The following is a 21,336-nucleotide window of genomic DNA, read 5'->3' on the forward strand; positions in this document are numbered from 1 at the left end:
TCTGTTCATTTTGATGATTATCAAATTTATTTAATGAAAAGACAGAAAACCCATTTATTAAAAAAAATAAATAAATGTTGAACTAATAAGAATGACCTCCAGTATAGAAAAGTTATGTTAGAACCTCATACAGCAGTTTGCAGACTGGATAGATGTTCAGCCGAAAGTAAAGCAGCAGATCATGAAAACAGAGCAGCGCCTTGACTCAGCTGTAATTCTTCCCAGACCACTAGATGGCAGTGTGATTTATTGATGTCTTCGCATGCGGTTTTCGCCCTTAGCTTGTGCCTCATCGTAAACAATAACGTATCTCTGTCGCCCATGAACAAAGGGAGACAGAGAAAGATCATAACTGGATCCGATTAGGAATACTGTATTCCTGATCGGAAGTTATGTTCAACTCAACAGGTTCAGTACAACACAGCACCATGCTATCCACCATTGTTCTGTACACTTCACACCTCTGTAGGTGTTCCAGAAAAGGTTTACTCCCAGCTGGTTTCTTAAAGCGCAAGTGTGAAAGACTGCCAACCTTTTTTATTCTGTAAATCTACGCCTCTGATTTCAACTGGATTCATACTGATTTCAAACCTCTTCTGGCTTTTTGTAAAAAAAAAATCTCTTTAGGCTTTTTGTAGAGAATTTCTCATTTAAATGAAAGGAAAACCGACTTCTAAGCAATTGACAAAGAATATTTTCTGATCAAAGTTTTGCAGAGACAAATACATTTAATTTAGAAATTAAGTGCAATTGTGATTGTTCACAACCAGTAACTGACCAGCTAAACAATGTTGAATGCGTTGGGTAGAGGAGACTATGTAATAGTGACACCAAACCAAAAAGTGATGCGACTTCATGTCATCTACTTTGGTAGATTTAAATACAGTCTTGTGATTATATTGCTAGCCTGAAAAACACTTCCAATGGTGCATCTTAAACCTGGCATTTAAACCATAAATGTTGGCTTAATGTTAACATTATTTGTCCAGGTGCAACAGCTTCTTCCTGTACCAAAGAAACGGTAGATGATAACTAACAAACTCACCTTTAATCTTTGACATCAAAAAGCTTGATCTGCTCTGCGATTCGCGCATGACAATGCAGGTGAGATTTACAGAGTCTGGGGTTGTCAAGAAAAAGGCGAGAAGCTCTGACGTGCCATTCAAAGAGTTGTTGCTGCAGTGATGACACGTAGGGTTGACCTTCCAGGTGAAGGCGACACCAGGATCAGGAGAAGAACAGTTGAGCACCAAAACACAGCCATTCTCGCTTGGTGTGAAATTTTGGTAAAGCTGTAAGGTCGGTTTCTTGAGGCGCACTGCAATTGTTTTCGAATAAAAAAAAAAATTAAAAAAAGGTTGATTTTCAATTGAACTTAACACCACAAAAATCCCAAATGACTTGATCTAAATGATGTAATGAGTATAGGAAAAATAAAAAGAGTTAAGGAAATTTAGGAAGATGTTAAAACGATATATTAATTTCATGACTAATGAAAATTGGCAACTTACCTTTCACTATGAGATTGACCTGGTTTCTTAGGGTGAAAACTGTTGTGTTGACCAGCTCCACATAATAAGTCATCGCATCACGTAATTGAAGATTGGATCGTTAAATTTGCTGTAGAAACACAGAACACATTGTAAATAGAAATCAACATGTATTTGCATTTTGTCAGACCATTTCCTTTTTACCTGATTTTGTGTCAAGTTTGAGCCTCCCTGCGTATTCTGGGCGACGTTCAGTATTTATACCGGCTTGGTCCCATGTTGCAATCCAGGTGCTGTTGTGTAATATTGTCCAGTCAATTCTGTTCACAGTCCATGAATCAGGGATGCTGCCTGGCAAGACAATGGATTCACCTACATACCCTGTAATTGTGATTGGGGCCTATTGGGTTTAAACCTTCAACCTGCAGCCCTGGAGGAATAAATTAAAAGGCATTAGTGTAATTGTTACGACCTTAAGGTCTAGCGCACAGGTGTCAAACTCCAGTCCTGGAGGGCCAGTGCCCTGCAACATTTAGATGTGCCTCTGCTGCACCATACCTGAATAGAATAATTATGTCACTAGCAAGGCTCTGGAGAACTGAACTGCACAAGAAGGAGGTAATTAAGCCATTTCATTTCTGTGTTTTGTACCTGTGGCACATCTAAAAACTGCAGGCAGCAGCCCTTAGGACTGGAGTTTGAGACCCCTGGTCTAGGGGATCAGGGGTAGTAACATCAAGAAGTGTCCAGAGTAACAAGTGAGATTGAAAATGATTTATTAGAGAGAAAAAAAGGGTGGCTTTAAAGACAAAAAAACAGTACAAATTAAAGAGGGTTAAGTGAAACAGCAACAAAAACAGCCAAACAAATCTATTTAAAGTAAACTCAAAAACCAAAAAGAAGAAAAAGAGAACGTCATGCCTCCCGAACACACGCTTCTAAAATTAAGATGAAGCAATCAAGATCAGAGCCAAACGCTGAGCAAAACAAAAATGGGTCAGCAGATTAAGAGTCTTCAAAACTGCCCAAAACAGGCAACTACAAGCAAACATGCAAACAAATGTGGGTGGCTAACTGGATAAAACCTCTTCCAACAAGTTACCCCACTGGAGGAATTGCTCCTTTTTTCTAAGGAGCAGATGGTCCTCATTAGCATCTGATTGGCTGGATCTTCATTGGCTGAAGACTGCTGTTCTACTGCCCAGCCACCAATCAGCAAGGTGTGCTCTCACAGCTGAACTTGCATAAACAAAAGAACTGCACAGCCTCAAGAGGCCAGGGGCCGTAACACTAATAGTAGTTGTGTTAAAAATAAATCATAATAAAAAAACAGTATTTGTTTCTTGTTGGTCTAGTTTGTAATTTCTGTAATTCCAGTTGGTGAAGCAAAGCGCTCTCTCTTTGTTTGTCCTCAGGCATATACCTAAATAAACAGCATAGTTCCAGTGAACTTTAACCACAAGGTTGAAAGCCAAACCTGTTCATACCTTGTTGTCAGGCTGACAATGTGCATGGACAAGGTTTTTACATCAAAATGTTAAAGTGTTCTTTCTGACACTCTGCCTTCAGCATGTCATCACAACGACGTTCCTCCATTATGCCGTTTATCAGCGTTCTTAACCTGCTAGTAGGTCCATTTACTGGACCACAATTTAACTTTACGGATTGCCCTTTGCATTTTAAAGTAAAATCCTTGTCTTGAAGAGTGCTCTTTTTACCTGTATCACAGAGGACAAGCCAAAGAAGTAGTGCAACTGTCATGTATAATAATAATAATAATTAAAATAATAAGTTACTTTGATAAAAAAAAAAAAACTTTTTTCTTAATTTTTTATCTCTTTAAGGTACTTAAAGCTCCTGTGAATAGTACATGGACAGAATAGATACAGCATCTTTCCAGTCAGACTGACCACTGAAATGTCTTTACGTTACACATTCATTGCCTCCCTGAGGCAAGATTGTGTTACTTCAATTTGGATTAGGTGACTGCTTAGATCCATCCCAACTTTTGCCTTTCATAAGCCGCCTTTTCCCAGCAAATTACTAAGAAATGTGGTAGGAGCCCAGCTCATGTTCTAGCCTCAGATTGATGTTGAGATCCAATATGGCATCCGCCATGGTGTTCTGCTGCAGCAGATCATCTCCTTTCAAGTTTGATGTGTTGTGCATTCACAGTATATCAAAACTTCCTGCCTCTGGATCCTTCCATTTTTTTAACCACTGAATGTAGCCATGTAAACCTTAGAGACAGCTGTTTCTGAATCACTCAGACAAACCACCATGCCATGTTCAAAGTCACTTAGATCAACTTCAGTTGTCCTTGCGATATCTAGATATTGCTACAATGTGATTATTTGGTTCACTATTAGTATTTGCCATTTATTGTTCCTAAAAGGCCAGCCAGTGAGGGCAGATATTTCTAACTGGGTATGGATGCAGTCTAGGGGTTTCAAAACTTACAGAAATTGGTACATGCTCTGTGAAGATGTCCATTTTTGGTAAATGAAACAAGTGAGAGACTTCTTTGATACAAGAGTGAATTTTCTCACTTCTCTGATATATATAAAGGTCAAGGAGTTATTATTAGTCCATAAAAAACGCATAGAGAGAAAAGTGCAGTTATTTTCTTAAAACACCAACGCAGGCAAAGAGAGGTTGTCAAGAGACCGGTAAAAGACCAGTTCACCCACACCAGCCACCACTACCACCATAAAGTCCATGCTGAGAGAGAGAGGAGGCTTACCAAAGCAACTGCATCTTGCTCTTTCAGACAGAATCCACTGCTCAATGCTGTTGATGAGGGATGACATGTTATTGTTCCAGTATTCAACAGATTTGCCTATGTTGCTCATCTTGTCATTATTATGATAAACCAAACCAACACACTTCGTCTCCACTCATGTGAAAGAACATCACGACACTTAAACACCTTCGCTTTGGGCTTATTGATGGTGTGATGGGTAAGCTATGCAGGACAAACATTTCCATCACTGTCTCAAAGAGGAATGAACTGGGACAGTCTCAGCCATCGGAGCTTTTATTAGCGCTTTGCAAACCCCAAAATGTTCCTCACAGTGAGGCACTTTTCTTCTTCCTGATCAGGTCCCATCTCCCTTATTTCTGTTCCCTTCTTCAACAGATACCATTTAAACAGACCTTTTAACCCCTCATCCATTTTCTTACACCTTTATCCCTAGTGGGATCACCAGGAGCCCATCTCCAGCGGTCAACGTAGTAACAGTATTACTATTGCATATCAACATCAGTCCAATTTTTCACATTTGAGCTTCCTTAACAATAACTTTTATGTAGTTTAGAAAATTAACTTGTAACAATAACAGCAATAATTTTCTCCCTGGATGAGAAAAGCTGCCATACTCCAAGCATTGCTCCTGTCATTTTAAGGACGTCTACTGGTCTCCCGAAAAAAATCGACCAAAACCCAGACATCATCATGAGTCAATAAAATCGTCCCAGGCCGAACTTGAAAATTGGACCTTTGCTGCTAACACTTAGCTTTTGTCAACAATTTAGGAGGAAGTGAGAGCTCTGTGCAGCAGTAGTAACAACCCGGCAGGAACACTGTGCATTAAATAATAAAACAGAACTTAACAAAGCTTCGAGGCAGATAAATATCTGATCTTTCAACCCGTCAGCATAAAGTTATCATGCGTGGATGTGCTAAAAGCATTGAAAATAACCTCCTATGACACTTACTGTTGAAGAGTTGCTAAATATATGCATGACATGCTTCCTGCATGGTCGTGTTTCATCTCTGAAGAAAGGATGACAGCTCATGACAAATAGGATTCTTGAAACATCTCATTTACCGCTGTTACTTCAAATGAAGTCACAGACACTTAATTCAAATTGCAGACGTCAAATAAATTTTCTAGTATTATAGATACTGGAAAGTTAGTTTTTTTTCTGTGTATAAAGTTGCTATGCATTTTTTTTTTATTTTGTTGGAATTTTATACCAATTTTATGCCCAATTCAGAAGTATAAAAAGCCTGAAAGCTGTGTTACACCCATGTATGTAACAAATGGATATAAAGTACTGAGTCAGGGAGAGTTACTACAAATGCATGCCACACTCTTAAGATTTCCGGGGCACAAAAATCATAAGTTACTTCTTTTCCAGGTCAAACTAATTCTCTGCTACGTCTTAGTTTGTGACTTAGAATCCTAATGAAATCCACTGAAGTTTGTCACTGGATAAAATATGAAAAATTCCACAGGATTACTTTCATTTGGCAGTTTGTCGTCACAGATATCATTTGTATTGGGATGTTAAGTTTCTGAAGTAAGAAGGTCATCAGTATCAATTCCTAATAATGGGGAAATACACACTGGGACACATTGCTTTGTATTATTGGATCTCATGCATATGCAAATTGTCAAAAAGCATTTTTCAGGATCAATCTTTTAATCGTTAGAGAATTAAGAAACAACCAATACAGAGAATAAAGTATACAATATTTCCTACATTTTTTTATTTTTTTGTCTTTTCCATGCTTATGATGAGAACTCGCCATCAAACCAACCACATGTTCTCTTTTTCAAACATCTACACTTCAGATACACACTCAGCACACACCAAATGCTCTGGTGAGGCATAGAAACCAGACGATTTGAAGTAAAACTTGACATTCCAGCTTCTGTCGGTCTTACTATTTGTCCTGACCCGTCGTCTTACATTTTACATTTTAAAACAGGCACTATATCTCAAAAACCTGGGCCTCAAAGAAACGCTGAGGAGAATATTGTGAATAAACCTACCTAGCTCTATGCTAACTCTGAGCTAACGCAGGAAGCCAGCGCCGGCTTACAGGGCGCGAGCAAGGGTCCCGTCTAAAAAAGCTTGGTTTTAAAATAAAATGTAATAAAAAAAATTAAAAAAAAGAAACAAACAAAACATAAAAGAGAAGCAGAAAAACTTCACACGACATCTCGCGGAGGTCAAACCGAAACACCTTCGAGCAGAGACGAGCTGCTAACGGGGTAAAAGGCTCACCACACCTGCGCAGAATAATTTATTGAGGAAAACGGCAGTATGTTAACCAGAATATACGACCACCCTCACTCGACAGAAATATATGTACAGGCTTTTCTGCCGACTTCCCCATGATTAGACCGGCTAAAAAGCGGGACAAAGTCCAGAGTTTACGGTTCACAGGATGAGTTGCGGTGACTGAAGGTAACGGCTGCGCGGCTCTCTGACATACAGCCGTCAGCTTAAGTACACACACCTAACACCTGACCCTGATATGTCATTCACTAACCCCGCTCTCTGAAACGGGGCGCTGGTATAATAACTCACCTTGAAACAACAGGAAAAGGACGATCAATCTCATGGTTGCGACACCGCTCAACAGACAGTGAGGTCTTAAAAGAGGGAGGACGTTCCGTCTGCAACTTCCTTAACGACGCGACAGAACGTGGCATCGAGTTGTTTTTTTTCCTTGGAACTATTATACACGTCAGTCACACTCGTCACCACATCACATATCACATGTTTTCTTTTTTTGCACAAAAAAAAACCCAAGAAAAAAAACAGGTGACATTTAAAAATGTGGTTATTTATTACACACCACTGGCATCAACTGGAAGCACAACAGTACAAAAAAATAGTTTCTGATAACATTGTCCTTTGAAGATATTAGCATTTTTAGCAGATGTAAAAGAACATTATACACTCTCAAGATGTACAATAATGTAATTACACATATTTCACCATTTCCATGCATGAACAGATGTGCGAGAGCCCTGCAGTGACATAAAGTAACAGCTTATTACTCCTGACTACAGAACACTGAATCAACTATTTATTGATTAGTTAGCTTATTAAAACTAATCTTTCAGAGGCCTTCATAAGGTTTGAGCACCTGAACTGTAATCCATATTTGAATTTGAGAGCGCTTGGCTTTGTTATCCAAGTACCAACAGTAATACTAGAAAGCAGGTCACAACACTGAAGTCTGGGCTGTCACTGGCAACGCCCCCACACTTCCTCTTCTCTCAGCCCACTCCCCACTGCGTTCATCCCACTTCGACTTCCACCGTACAAGATCACCATTATTTCTCAGTAGCTTGCGAAACTTCCTCAGTTGGACAGGAAGTCAAAATGAAAAAGTAACTTTCTGTTCCAGTATTTTTTCTAATTTCTTTTAACAACTCAAACTAATTGTAATTTGCCTTTAGATTCGATTTCAACCATCGAACATATCTATAAATTAGCATGTAGATTGATTCACTAGGGAATCCAGTCTGACTTAATAAATGCTCTTGCAGTTGAGTGTCACACTTCAAAAGATAATTTGAGATGACAGCGTAATTCACAGACATGCTCTGTGATGGCGTTTGCATGCAAGAGAAGCAGGCGACAAGTAACCTCTGTAAATTTCAGTTCTGTAATTTTTATAAACCACTCCTTTCATTCATTGGTTGGGGTGATGCGCCATTTTTTCTATTCCATTGGTTTGTCATGTAGTTAGGAACAACAAAGATTTAAAAACTGCATAGATATTCTGGTGAAAATTCATTTAATTTTTTCGTTTTTGGTTACTTTTGTCTTCTCCATCTGGCTGTAATGACTAGTGAAAACAGATTATCTCGAGTCGATCGAGTAGAAAAATAGTATGAGCAGGAGGTTTTTCTTTGAGGTCTAAATTAACGTACGCCAAAGTGTTTGTTAAGGCTTTCAGTGTTTGGACGAAAAAAAAAAACAAAAAGAAAAACAAAAAGACTTACATCACGGTATGATCAAGCTAACCCGACCAAGATTTGTGTTTGGCAGCTATGGTAAACCAGGCATGTACACATAACCTAGTGAAAAAACTTTCCACGGACAAAGACACACTCTCCAGAGAGACTTGGCTTATCACAAAAATGTACTTTTTTAAAATATTAGTGTGGAATACTTGCAAGTATTACCTTCAGTTAACAACAGTCAGTGTCGACAATTTGAGAAAAGTTCCTATGTGCCAGTGAATAAACAAACTGCTCAGCGCATTGTGAGCTCTATATCCACATTTTCCCAGCAGAGACACCATGTGTTTAGCTTCACTGTCAGGTTAAGTTCCGTCATCTGATTTCCATACACGGTAATTCTTATGACTGTTGTCTGATGTAGCAAACTCTACAAAAACCCCCCAAAAAACAAACAACAAACAAAAAAAATCTGCACCATTAACCAAAGCTCTTTAGAAGATGGAGTCCAGAATTTTTGTACCCTCATTTACAAGTAAAGCTGCAACACTCCTTTAAAAAGAAAAGTTTCACATGGGAGCTTGTGGATGCAGCAGGAGTATACGTTGCGTACAACGCGGGCGGAGGAGGGGTTAATGTGTCCAGTGTGTTATCTCTCACAGGAAGCCACAACCTTTCTGTGAACAAAACTGCGTTCCAAGCAAAGCAATTAATAATTTTTTTGTTCCACTTGTTTCTCGTCCGTCACATAAAAGAAAGATGACACACTTCCCTGTAGAAGTTAAGTATGTTTGTCTTCGTCTGCCATTTAAAGAAAGCGGAACTGCTACTGCGATTAAAACAAAAAAGAAACTGTTGTCTTTTGTTTCGGATTGTATCATTTGTTATAAGACTCGGGAAGACATCATTTCAGTTGGGTTTTGTGATGTTTGATTCTGCTTTATAAGGTTACAATTTGAGTTGCACCAAAAAAACAAAAAGAAAACAAAAGAAATATTATCCACCATTTGTTCAGCAGTGGTGGTTTGAAGGGTCATGTTAAATAGTAACATAAAAAAAAACATGAGAGAAGCCAAAAGCACATCTGGATGTGGAGCAGAGCCTAAAGAACACCTTTTGTTGTGTATGACATTTGTTTAGAGAAGAACAAAGTGATAAACTGGTACTTCCCCAGCAGCAGTCAGACAGGGAAGTGTCTTTATCTTTCTTTCTTTAACTAACATAAAGGACTATGACTTCATCGTTTTTATCTTGGCCATATACTGTATGGCTTTGTATTTGGACAAATAATAATAATAAAAAAAACATGTACAATAACACTGTAATACTACAAAGTACATAAACCAAAAACCCTCGATAAGAAGCATCTTTCAACTTCCCAATTTCCTTCTGTCCAGCTGCATCCGTTCTGCTAGACAGACGTCTCTGACTGGAGCTTCATGACAAACTTGTGGCTTTTTGGGTCAATGAACTCCTCGGCTAGGCGCAGGAAAGGGAGGGGCATCACCTTCACGACCAGGGCGAAGTCGAGGCGCTTCAGGCAGAAGATCTGGCCTTGGCGCAAGGAGGCCGTCACTGGCTCCTCGCTCACTAGTGTCCACTGGCGCCCCCTGTTGTTGTCCAGATACTGGAGGGTGGGACCGGGACTGAGGTAGCGCTCTAAGAAGGCCTTTAAGGAGAGGAGGAGGAAGTGGGTCACGAGGAGTTGTATCATGCAAACTCAACTTGTTTGAGCTTTATTTGAGGTCACGTCATTACCCAACCAAACACATATCTTTTGACTCATTCATGGATAGTGAAATCACACATCTGCTGAGCTTATTATTGAAACGTTAAGACTCATGAGAACGGTTGCAAAGGGCATCAATGGACGGCATGGAGAAGCATTGTTGTAATGATGTGCGTAAGAGGGAGTGTCTGAAAGGTAAGGAGCTTCTTATGGTGCATTCACCCCAGCCCCGGTTAGTTGGTTTAATCAAAACTTTTGTCCATTTGCCTAGAAAGTACAGTTTGTTTGGGGAGGTGTGAATGCACAGTTGAACTGTGATGAGGAACTCTGGTCACCCTAAAAAGAAATCCCTAGATTTTGGTTTGGTTGAAGTGAAATCCGGTGCGTTTTGAATGGATGCCATTGCTCTAAAAGCAGGGTGCAGAAAATAGCGCAGGGCATTCTGGTTAAATGCAACCATAAGAAATGCATGACTCTACCAGTAGTGGGAGAAATGTCTTGTGAACTTTTATCAAAGACAAAAGAGAAATTCTACAACTGTTAAAATCTGACTCCATGTCTGTTCACATTTTTTGGAAGGAAGTTGCTCCAAGTATCTTCTTCAGAGACTTTTGTGTTGTTTCCTTCATTGGTTCTTGGAACAACACCCCCGCAGGTGAGGAGGGGAATAGTTTTGTCAGAAGATTTGGATTGTTGATGCAATAAAGTGTGAAAATAAAAACAGTTAAGAAATGTTGAAATTTTGGCCCTCAATCAAATAAAGTCTATGAGACTATCAGGCCTCTATCTTAAAGAGATAGAGGCCAATTTCAAAGCATTACACACAGATATTTGTAGCAAGTTGTTACTTGTTGGCACTACATTAACATTTCAAAAGAAACACCTCCTAACCTTAGGTGTCATGTTGTGTGTGATGCAGAACTGCAGATGGTTGATGATGCTCTCCATGGTGATAGGACTGCTGCCTGGTGGCCCGCAGGTACTTCTGCATGGCCCGGGCCATGGGGGCGAAGATAGCCTGGGCGGCCTCCCTGGGGTCCATCACCTCCCGTGGGTGTTTGGGAGACGATGTGGGCGTGTCGTCATCCTGGTGACGCTTGATGTGGGTGAAAGCTTCTTCTACTGCCACTACCAGTCTACAAGGACACAAAACAGGATGTAAGAGAGGTGGAATGTTTTCACTAGAACATCAACCAAAGTCGCTAACTTGATGAATACGAGCTACTTCTTTAACTAGACTGGTCCAGAGGAGTTACTTTGTGAGGTCTATCAAGTATTTAAGAGCAATGTCTAGTACTTTTCCCTGTATTGCTACCTGGCCCTGCGTTTGCGGAGCCTCCTCTCCACCTCTGCCTCCTCGTAGTAGTACTCGTTATGAGAGTTGTCTCTTCTTCGAGCGGCAGCTGCTATCATGGCTCTGGACTGGCCTGTGGAGTTGTTGGTGTTCTCTGTGGGCAGAGACATGCCTGTAAATTGTTCCATCTAAAGGATGGAACAATTAGGAAAGTGCCAGTTCAGACAGGTGAGGCACCGATAAGGCCTTTTCAACCAAGGTGCTGATCTCCGTACAGCACGTTGGTACTGAACAATGATGGCGTCTTATAATATAAAGGAGAGAAAATGTACCTTCTTCCAGGTTGTAGACTTTGAAGGAGGACATCTTCTTGGTAAGGATGACTTGGGGAGGTTAAGCAATGCCGGGTTATAGACTGGGAAGTCGCTGTAGTACTGGTCCAGAACCCACATCCTGCCCTCTGGATGCTACATTGCATCAGAAAAAGGAGGACATGACTAATTTGTTCCATTTCATAAAGGAAAAGTTGTCAGGATGTTTCACTATTGGCAGCCACACACTAGCAACACATCACTAAAGGAAGTGGTGAACAACAATGAGTCATGACTGGGGGCCAACGATAAGGGGCCTACAGGATAAGCAGTGCAAAACACAAATGACTACTTTTCTACTTCATGTACATAAAATCTACTGTTTTGCTATATTAAGGCAGATAAACTAAATCACCGATTTGTAGTGAGTGCTTTGATCAGACCAGATCTACAAATGCATTTCTCTCGACCCTAATGTGGCGAAAGCAGAACAGTTCAGAAACAGGTTGCAGTTGTTCCGCTGAACTATTTCAGGTGTTTGAGGTTTCTATTCCCTGCTGCTTCAAAGTGCATGTAAATGTCACTGCAAGCATTCATATCACTGCATCTTTCACATCGCATGAAAGATGCAGTTTGAAGAATTATGGCAGGTGAATTATGTAGTTCACAAATCCTCAGTCAAGAAAGTCTTAACCAAGTTTTATACTGCAGTCTGTTAGAGCTTTATTATGCACAGGTTTGTCAGATAAGCAATAAATTTGAGTGATTTCTAAGGAATTTGACCAAAATTTGTGCTTTAATTGCCGACTGATCTACTAATTGAATACATTTATACTGACCTAAGATGCCCCACGTTGTAGAACCGACTGACTCCGTCAGCGGTCCTGATGACCTTCAGACAGAAAGCGGGCCGCAGGTGTCGGACCTCCAGCAGAACCAGAGCCAGATACTGAATGAACAGTAGTGCATCCACCAGAGATGCGGCATATCCCACGATCCCCCTGTAGTCTGTCTCGCGGGGCTCCAGGACCCGGACGCCGTAGAAGAGCCAATAAGACGCAACGAAGAGGAAGACCAGCGCCAGGAGCAGACAGCGGAAGACGAAGAAGCGTGGCAGAGTAGCCCTGGATGGGCGGAGGAACAACGCCCACGTGGAGATGAGGAGGATCAGGAGTTTGAAAGCCAGAGAGATGTAAAGGCCCTCACATGGCGTTCCACAAGGGTCCAATGTGTCCCGCCAAAGGAGCTGTGGAAGGGCAAGGAAAGCCAAGGGAGTGATTACAGAGATGAGCCCCAAAATGGCTCCTAAAACGGGGCTGATGTAACGGCGACAGTCGAGAGGCAAAGAGTCCTCCAAGTCCTTAGAGATTCGAGTCAGATCCTCATTGGAGATACTGTCCACAGAAGTCCCAGTGACCACGGTGGTGGTCTCACCCCAGTTGTCGTCCTGTGGGAACATGAGAACGGTGGGTGTTGGTGATCATGTGTTCACATAGATCCCACATAAAAACAGACGAGATACAAAATGAAAATCTGACCCGGTCGTCTGTTATGGTGGACTCAGGATCCAGTAGCGGCTCCCCCGGGGCCTGGATCATCACAGACTTATCTCCACGGATTGAGCCATCCCGATTCTTCAAGCGATGCCGGTCCCTTCTCTCCCTGAAGCAACAATGGAAAACAGTGTAAATGTCAGGAATAAGTAGTCGTTCAGGGACAATAAGCATTTTTTGGAGAAATTACTCTCTGTTTGTGGCTTTGAGATACTTTTGAAGGGGTTATATTGAAACATTTATATCGAACAATGCGCATAATATGTAATGTATTCAATGGCTAGAATTGATCGTAAGACACTATGTCTCACTATAATTAAAATTAAGCTATTCAAATTTGTTATCCAGTTTCCCAGAAAGATTAACTTGCTGACCCAGAGTCAGCTGGTTGCTGTTTCACCAATTTATTTAAGAATTTAATCTTGACCGGATTAAGTCATCTGAGACGACGATGCACTTTCATTCATGGACAATGACGTCATTATACAAAACTTGGGTATTTTTATATACAGTATGCAAGTTCATTTTTCAAGACAAACTTTAATGTTTGGAATAAAAATTTTTTTTTTTCAATTTACAGGCATATTTGACTGTTGTCCAGAAAGACATTTTTGGAAAAGGACTGTCAAATTGTGGAAGTACAGAAAAGTAGGTCATGATAACATAACTTCTAATAGACTGAAAAAAAAACATGAAAAGTATCAACGGTTAAAAGACAACAGAGCAAAGTAAAAGATTCAAAATCAAGAAAAAGAAAAATGTTCATCTATTTTGGTATTCAGGAAATGCCTGCAACACTGATATCGGTGATAGTTCAGCTCAAGACATATATGGTATTAGCCTTGAAGTTGCAAACTTTTACCAATGAGCCACAGCATCAAAGTTTAAATAAACACACATTTAAAACAATGATTGACCCAACAATTTCCCAAATTATAAAATCCATGACAACTGAAGCTTAAAACACTTAAAGAGGGTTTAAGTTATCAACAGACTGTGCTGCTAAATGATTCAAATCTCTACAGGAGAAACTCAAAAGTATTTCCTTTAGATTTGAAGCCAAACAAACGAGTAATGCATTCTTTTTTGTATTACTTTTATTTCAAACATTGGGTAATTTTCAGCTGCTTTTTGATCATTACTTCTCTATTCATTACCTTCTATGAAATAGAAAAGTTTAAAAAAGGTGTTTTGGTTCATTTTGAAAGATTTGCGATTTAGTTGTCAATCTAGAACTTCCTGGGAGAAGACACAAGAGACTAATGACTTGTGACTTTAAAATAAGATGGGCTTTGAAACAAGTTACAAGAGTGCTGCAAAAGTGTAGATTCAACTCTGCTTTATTTGGTGACATCTAGTGGAAATGCTGGAGTCTACAAGCACTAATATAAACGCCTGACTTCGTCTTCCACTCATCCTGTTGTAGAAAACCCCAAAACAGTCCAGCCATCCATTCGCCAAACCTGCTGTTCAGACAGAGGGCCCAGAAATCTGACCAGGATATCAATGGCGAGAGCAAGGCAGTCACACAGGAGATCTATCCGTAATTCAAATCAGAAACAGTTTGTCAAAAAAATACACACATGTTGCTTTAGTTATTCAAAGCATTTCACATGAAACAAAAAAGACACAAGTTTGTCTGTGTCAATAAATTTGATTTCAAAGTATAACAGTTTTTTTTATTTTGAGATTTTTTTTAATCCACAAAACAAAAGGCTTGATTTGCAGTAAATTATTGTCTGAAATTATTCATGCAAAGCACTAATGTCACAATGCATCATCAAACAGCATTTACTGTTTTGCAATCAGTTTTGTAATTAGGGACATTTTATGATTGTGTTAGATGAATAATTTCAACACAAGTCTCTCCCTCAATGCAAACATTTTGTATACCAATGCAGCTTTAGCTTTCTTTCATCCAACATTTTAATCAGTTACCAGTTTTCCAACACACCAATCACTCATTGCAATGGGAACTTTTTTGCAAACTATACATCAAAAAAACTCACATCAAATATCAATTTAGAACAAATAACATAAAATGCATATTTTTTGCACTGTGGTTACAGGTCTGTACCAGCTTTCACCACTAAATGTCTGAATTTGTTCACCTCAAGATAGAAAAATCTCAGATTGGCCAGAGAAAGTCTTTGAACATTGAGTTTTAGGCCTTGTCTCACATTCTAAATCAGTTTCAAGTCTGGAGTCTGTTGGATCATCCTAATGCAATACTCTTTCATTGTGGGCCTGGCGGTGTGTGTTGGATCAACGTCCCACTGGAAGGTGAACCTCCACCCCAGCAGCATAGGACAATATGGCTTTCATCATATTGTCCTGCATTTGCGCTTGCAGCAAATACAGTAGCAACACAATAAAGGTCTCCCTCTCCAGACAGCGAGAAACAAACACCAGTCCCTACCTGTTTTTGCGGGAGGTACGCGAGTGGGACGACTTGTAGGAATAGCCCGAATACGTTGACTCGTTGTCCATGTCGGAGGCTGGCGGTGGGCGGAGTTTCCGTGCCACTCCCGTCCCCGAGCCGCCGCCCTTCTCCCACACCACGCCCAATTGGCTCTTGCGGTTGCTGATGGACTTTGTGGAAAGGACCAACGGAAAACGCAACAAGTCCACTTTACTCCTGAGGGAATCTATCTTGGAGGCCTGAGGAGGGAAAAAAAAAGGAGGAAGGATGAGAGAGGAAGGCAACGTGAGAGAAGGGTTGCAGGATCTGCAACCGAGTAGTGCGCACTGCCCGTGTGAGCCAGGGGACAGAAGAGAGAATGCAAAGGAAGAGGATAATTTGTCATGTGAGACAAGTAAAACTGTCTCGAAAGGGGCACATACCAAGCAGCCATGGAAAGAAGAGAGACAGCATTGTTAAAATGCTGGCACTGTGCGCTCTGTTGAAAGGCTGTGTGCTGTCGGCAGCACAGGACATAGCTGAGCCCATTCTTCCGCCTTATGGGAGACTTTTTCATGAGAATCCATAAGTGAATTGGCTCAGAGTGCGTTTTCAGCCTGATAAAGGGCAACTACGTCACCTTCCATACCAGCCCTCGAGTCTTTAGCGTTCAAGAAACATGAAATTATTTCATCTACAACATGCTAATTTTATATTGATGCGAAAGAGGAAATGATTTTAAATAAAAATGCTGAATATTTTCTTGCGCCTGGCAATGTGGAGTTGATGTCCGCACACAGGCGCCACATTCCCAAGAGTCCCCTGTGGTTTCTCGGGCAACACAGCCCAGCTACTACAATGGGGATGAATGGGGGTGAGAAAAGACAAAAGGAGGGAGGTGGTGGGGTGTCGTCCTGGATACCAGAACAACAACTCAGCGCTCCATCTCCCCCTCGACCCCCTCAGCTATACACATCCCCAGAAAACAAAAACAGACAATCCTTTCACCAGAGCTGTGAATCGGACTCCAGTTCAAGGACGCGTTTGACTTCATCTTCCAAATCTGATCCAGTTTCTGTCTTTTTAATATTCAGTCTTTGTCAGGACAGGACTCATGTTGTTGTCTTGATACTTTACAAACCGACCTTTAATCTAATAACCAACGTCCTCGTGCTTTCTCATTTGTGCCCTAACCTCCTGTTTCTGCTTTCTATATCGGACTCTTCAATTTGCGCTGAGGGATTTCATGTGATTCCCACGTGGGATTCCATCCAGGGAAGTTCAGCAAAGAAGAGAGTGGCATAGCGGAAAACATTTCAGGTGAATTGGACTACAACGTACTCAATTCACCCGAGTATTCATTCTCAGGGGGAATATTACAGTTTCTATTTTGGGTTTCTCATAATCAAACAAACACATAATCCACTTCAAATGACAGAAATTGGGCACAAAACTCCACAGACAGAAAGTCGGGTATGAATTGTTAAAATGACTTTTTCTACACTCAATCACATTTTTAGCACATTTTGTGACATAATTATGGTATCTGACCTCCGATAATGCCACCAGGAGAAGCAAAAAAATAAAATAAAACTAGTGAAGCAGGATCCCAATGGCTCTTTGGAGATTCCCTTGATGATGACATTTTATGCTCGGCTTAGTCCTCTTGTTTCATTTTTGGTTAATGGTTTTCATAGGTGGCTCTTAGTTCAAATTAAGCAGACAGTTTAGGCCTGGGGGCTTAGAAAAGTCTAATGAGTTCCTCTTAAACATTCAGATACAAGTACTGGACAGAAAATGAGGGTAAAAGTAGCTACAGTTCAAGAAAAGACTTGGAAGACCTTCAAAATGGAACCAATGATTTAGACCTCTTCATAAAAGGACTTGTCTGTTGAAAGCCAAATGGACTTCTCTCAATTCCTGAAGACATTTTATCTCCCATGCAAAGTGCTTAGTCAGATTTGAGGATGGGTTGAAAGTATTGGGTTCATTTGCTGCAGTAGGAACAACCGCACTAATAGGTTCCTTTAAGGACTCGTCTGTTTTACAGCCGTTCGCACTTCGAGACGTGACCCAAACAATTCAGGTTTTGGCATAATAAAGTGGCAATGTTCCAGACATCGAGTAGATTAGATGGTAGGGTCCAGGACTCATCAACTTCACAGTCCAATTAGTGACTTTAGCGACTATATCAGTGCGATTATAGTTCTGACTGCGATTTCCAAGCTTGAAACTTCTGATTTATGTTCAGAAATTACAAAAATTTAAATTTTCCGAATTATTGATGAAATGTCTACAAAAAAAACAAAATGGAACCTCAGCTGCCTTCTGTGAAAGGAACAAGAATAATCGGGGAGGAGGATAGACAATTTACAACAATTTATTGGAGAGAAAATCTGAAGAATTGAGACACAACTGAAGGACTTTCCATTTTAAGTGATATATATATATATTTTAAAGCAATATGATATTTGAAGAATGCCTTAAAATGCAGGATGTTGCATGTCGATAAACAGATTTTCAATGTAAACCTGCAAGACTCCCTTTGCTGACAAAACTTAGGAGCCAGTTCTCTGTCTTTTTTTAATGCTGCAATTGGACAAAAATGGTAAATGAAGGACTTCATGGTGAAAACAAAGGATTAAAAAAAGCTCCACCATTGCACAGCGTCACACAAATCAGAGTGCTCCTATTATTTTGTGGCTAAAAATAGAAATGCCATTGACCTAAGAACCCAGTTTCCCAAGAATGACACGGAAATTATATTTAGAGCTTTGCTGCAGTTCAGAAATATGCTCATATATTGGAGTACTGGTTCAATTAGACTGTCAGGAAGTGCATTTAGTAGCTACAATAAATCTAGATGTTTATCCCTGTTACAAAAAGACTTGCATTTCAAGGTCAAGGACATGATAATAACATGTTAGGTACTTGTAAGCGAGAAATGATCTCTGAGTGTTCGTGAGTTTAGCACAACCGTCTTGCAAAGTGACGGTTAGCAAAACCACCTCTGTTCTCTCTCTGGCTCTCGTTGAGTCACGATGGAGTCAATCCTAGTGATTGGCGCAGCAAGCTTTCTCCTCTCCTGGCTCATTCAAAACATATTGATTCCCATTGGATACCAAGATCAGCATTCAATGCTCACTGGGAAAGCGGAAGCTAAATATCGAACACAGCCGTTTACAGATGTACACAGGAATTGTCCAGCGATGATGATTTTCCATTTGACTGGTTCGTTTTTTGCGTTCTGACGTTCTTGACGAAATGCAAGTGAATTAAAAGTGGTCCACTGACAGCAAAATGTGTGGATAAAAGTAGTGTTTGTTTTATTCATTTGACTACCAGAAAGTTGTCACCGTTATGTCACTGCTGTACATACATACAGGTGGGAGGTTGGTTATTTAAAATGAGCTCTATGAATGGCAAAAAGAAAGGTTTTGATTTATCTCATGAAGGAATGTGTACAATTTTACACTGAAGTGACTTGGAGGAAATCCATGACTAACTATGATACCCACGTATACACTTGAGTCAAACCTTAAAAGAAAGTCACAAAAAACAGAGAAATAATATTGACACTCAAAGATTTGAAAAGAAGAAAGGTTTGCAAAAATATATATATAAATAAATAATGAAATCAATGTTAAATAATTATTTGTTTATTGCCAGGGGATAGCTATGCAGCTCCAATCATTCACCTTCTGAGTAGGAAACAGTGGCAATTTTTGAAATGAGTCCACTGGGCAGTTGCCCAGGGCATCATTAGAAACAAAAGCACAAAAACATCACATTATATTGTAGAAACGGTCTTGTTTTCATATTGTTTTGCATAGCCCAGGCACTTTTGTAAATTAGATTTTTAACCTCAAAGAGTTTTCTTCCTGGTTAAATAAAGACACACAGATATTTAGCCACCTTTAGTCCTTTAAGGAGCTCTCTCTGGAATCCTAATGACACAAACATGAACATTATGCGACTCATTCAAAACATGCTTTCTCTTCCCTTAAGGTGTGCATATTGAGGGGGGGAAAAAAGTACCATCCACAGTGCGTCCTGCGAGGGTGCCACTCCACCCCACCTCGCCCCGCCCCGCCCCTGCGTTGGGACCGCACTGGCAGAGTTGCCTTTTGAGACAAAGCAAACACACCCAACGTGTTAGTGATGCGGTTGGATGCAGCCACTCGCTAAACAAACCCGAGCCGGAAAGGCGCCTGCGGCCGCCGTGGAGACCAAACCCCACGAAATACAAAGGTCGTTTAAAAACTGCGCGGTGCGCAAATCCACGCGCACCCAGTGCGCGTCAGTGAGCGCCACCAGAACGCCTGCAAACAATGTTCTTGTCCAGCCGCAGTGAAGTTTGCGACTGGCAGATCAGGGCGAAGATAATAATTGAAAGAGGTGAAAACGTGCGACAACTCTCAACTTGTGGGAAGTTTTCATATTGCAACTTGTGACACCAAGCAGCCTAAATGGAGAAGACATGCCTCGAAGCCCCGCAGGGTGGTCTTACCTTACTGCTCAAAATAAAAGAAGAAGAAAGACGCCTCCGACACAAAGAGCAAATTAGCAGCGGCGTCCACCTTTTTTGTCCCTCAGTTTACGTCCTTTCTCATCAGTCCGCGCAGTTTCCAACGACACGTTAAGCAGAAAATAACAAATGAGCCGCAAAGCCCACAGCGCAACAATCGGTTGACTTTCTTTCCCAAGGGAAATCTGCCCCGAGTCCCTCAGGTAGAAAGAAACCACGTCGCCTCAACAGGCTGCTGCCAGCGCCGCGTCCCGGGGCTCGCGCATCTGTTGTGTCCCGGAGTCCCGCTGGGTCTGGATGGGTGGACGACACAACGCCGGGCGGAGCAGCGTCGAGGTGAAACTGGGTTCACATGCCACTTCCGGTGAGGGGCTTTGGAATTAAAAGCCCTCTTGGAAGTTTACGGCAAGTCGTGGACGTCACTGCCTCAGTGAGACAAATACATTGTGTTTATCTTTCTCCCTGAATCAGTTCGTCAATACAGTGCAGTGGTTGTTCACGTTTGGACTCGTTCTAACCTCCATTTTATTATTATTATTATTATTACTATTATTATTGCTTTTCGCCAGCTGAATGTGTAAGTTTGGTCATTGTAGACCGAAAATAAAGCTCGTGCTTTTCAAACTGAAATGTTGAAACTTGCTGCATGAGAGTCACAGCGCGTCACCCAACAAAACATGGCCGTCAACGTGTCTCCGTGTGAACTCGATGAACACCGTCCAAAGGAAGTCCTGTTCGCAGTTTTCCCACCACTCACAAATGACACACAGCAAATGTGCAGGTTCTGGTCCAATATAGACCAAGACAGAAGGTTCTGGTTCGCAAAATACCGTAAAAGTGCTGAAGAACTTCCACTGAACACCGTGAACAAGCTGTTCCCACAAACATGGCGGAGGCAGCGCCATGTCGTGATGGCGCTCCAGCAAAACCACGGGAGAATAAATGCAAGATAATATTATGGACAATATCTTTGAATGACTGTCAGATACTCTGGCAGATGCCACATCGATGCCGCGCGCGCTGGCTTAAATCTGTACGTAATTACGTCACAATCAGACTCATCCAGGGTCTTTAGTGTTTTTTTTGCTTGTGTCCTTCGCAAACGTTTCGGTTTTATTTTGAAGGTGCATATCCGGTTCTTTCTGGACTGTTGGTTGAAGATGGACGCTTTTCTGCTCTGCTGAGCACATCACCCAGTTCATCCCCAGCTCTTTTATGTGCCAACTGCAAAAGCACCGACTAAAAGCATAAGGAATATTTTTTTCATTAAAAGAAAACCCTTTTTTTAACCAATGAAAAAAGGAATTCACACAAGGAATG

The 21,336-nt window shown here is 40.9% G+C and overlaps 1 pseudogene; it reads right to left on the reverse strand.

The window, feature by feature from the left end:
- Nucleotides 1-9,173: 9,173 nt before the first annotated feature.
- On the reverse strand, nucleotides 9,174-15,945 carry LOC129357042 (vang-like protein 2; annotated as a pseudogene).
- Nucleotides 15,946-21,336: the final 5,391 nt, after the last annotated feature.

This window comes from Poeciliopsis prolifica, unplaced genomic scaffold (genome assembly GCF_027474105.1).
Source record: "Poeciliopsis prolifica strain line A6 unplaced genomic scaffold, Auburn_PproV2 SCAFFOLD222, whole genome shotgun sequence".
NCBI classification, from domain to species: Eukaryota; Metazoa; Chordata; class Actinopteri; order Cyprinodontiformes; family Poeciliidae; genus Poeciliopsis; species Poeciliopsis prolifica.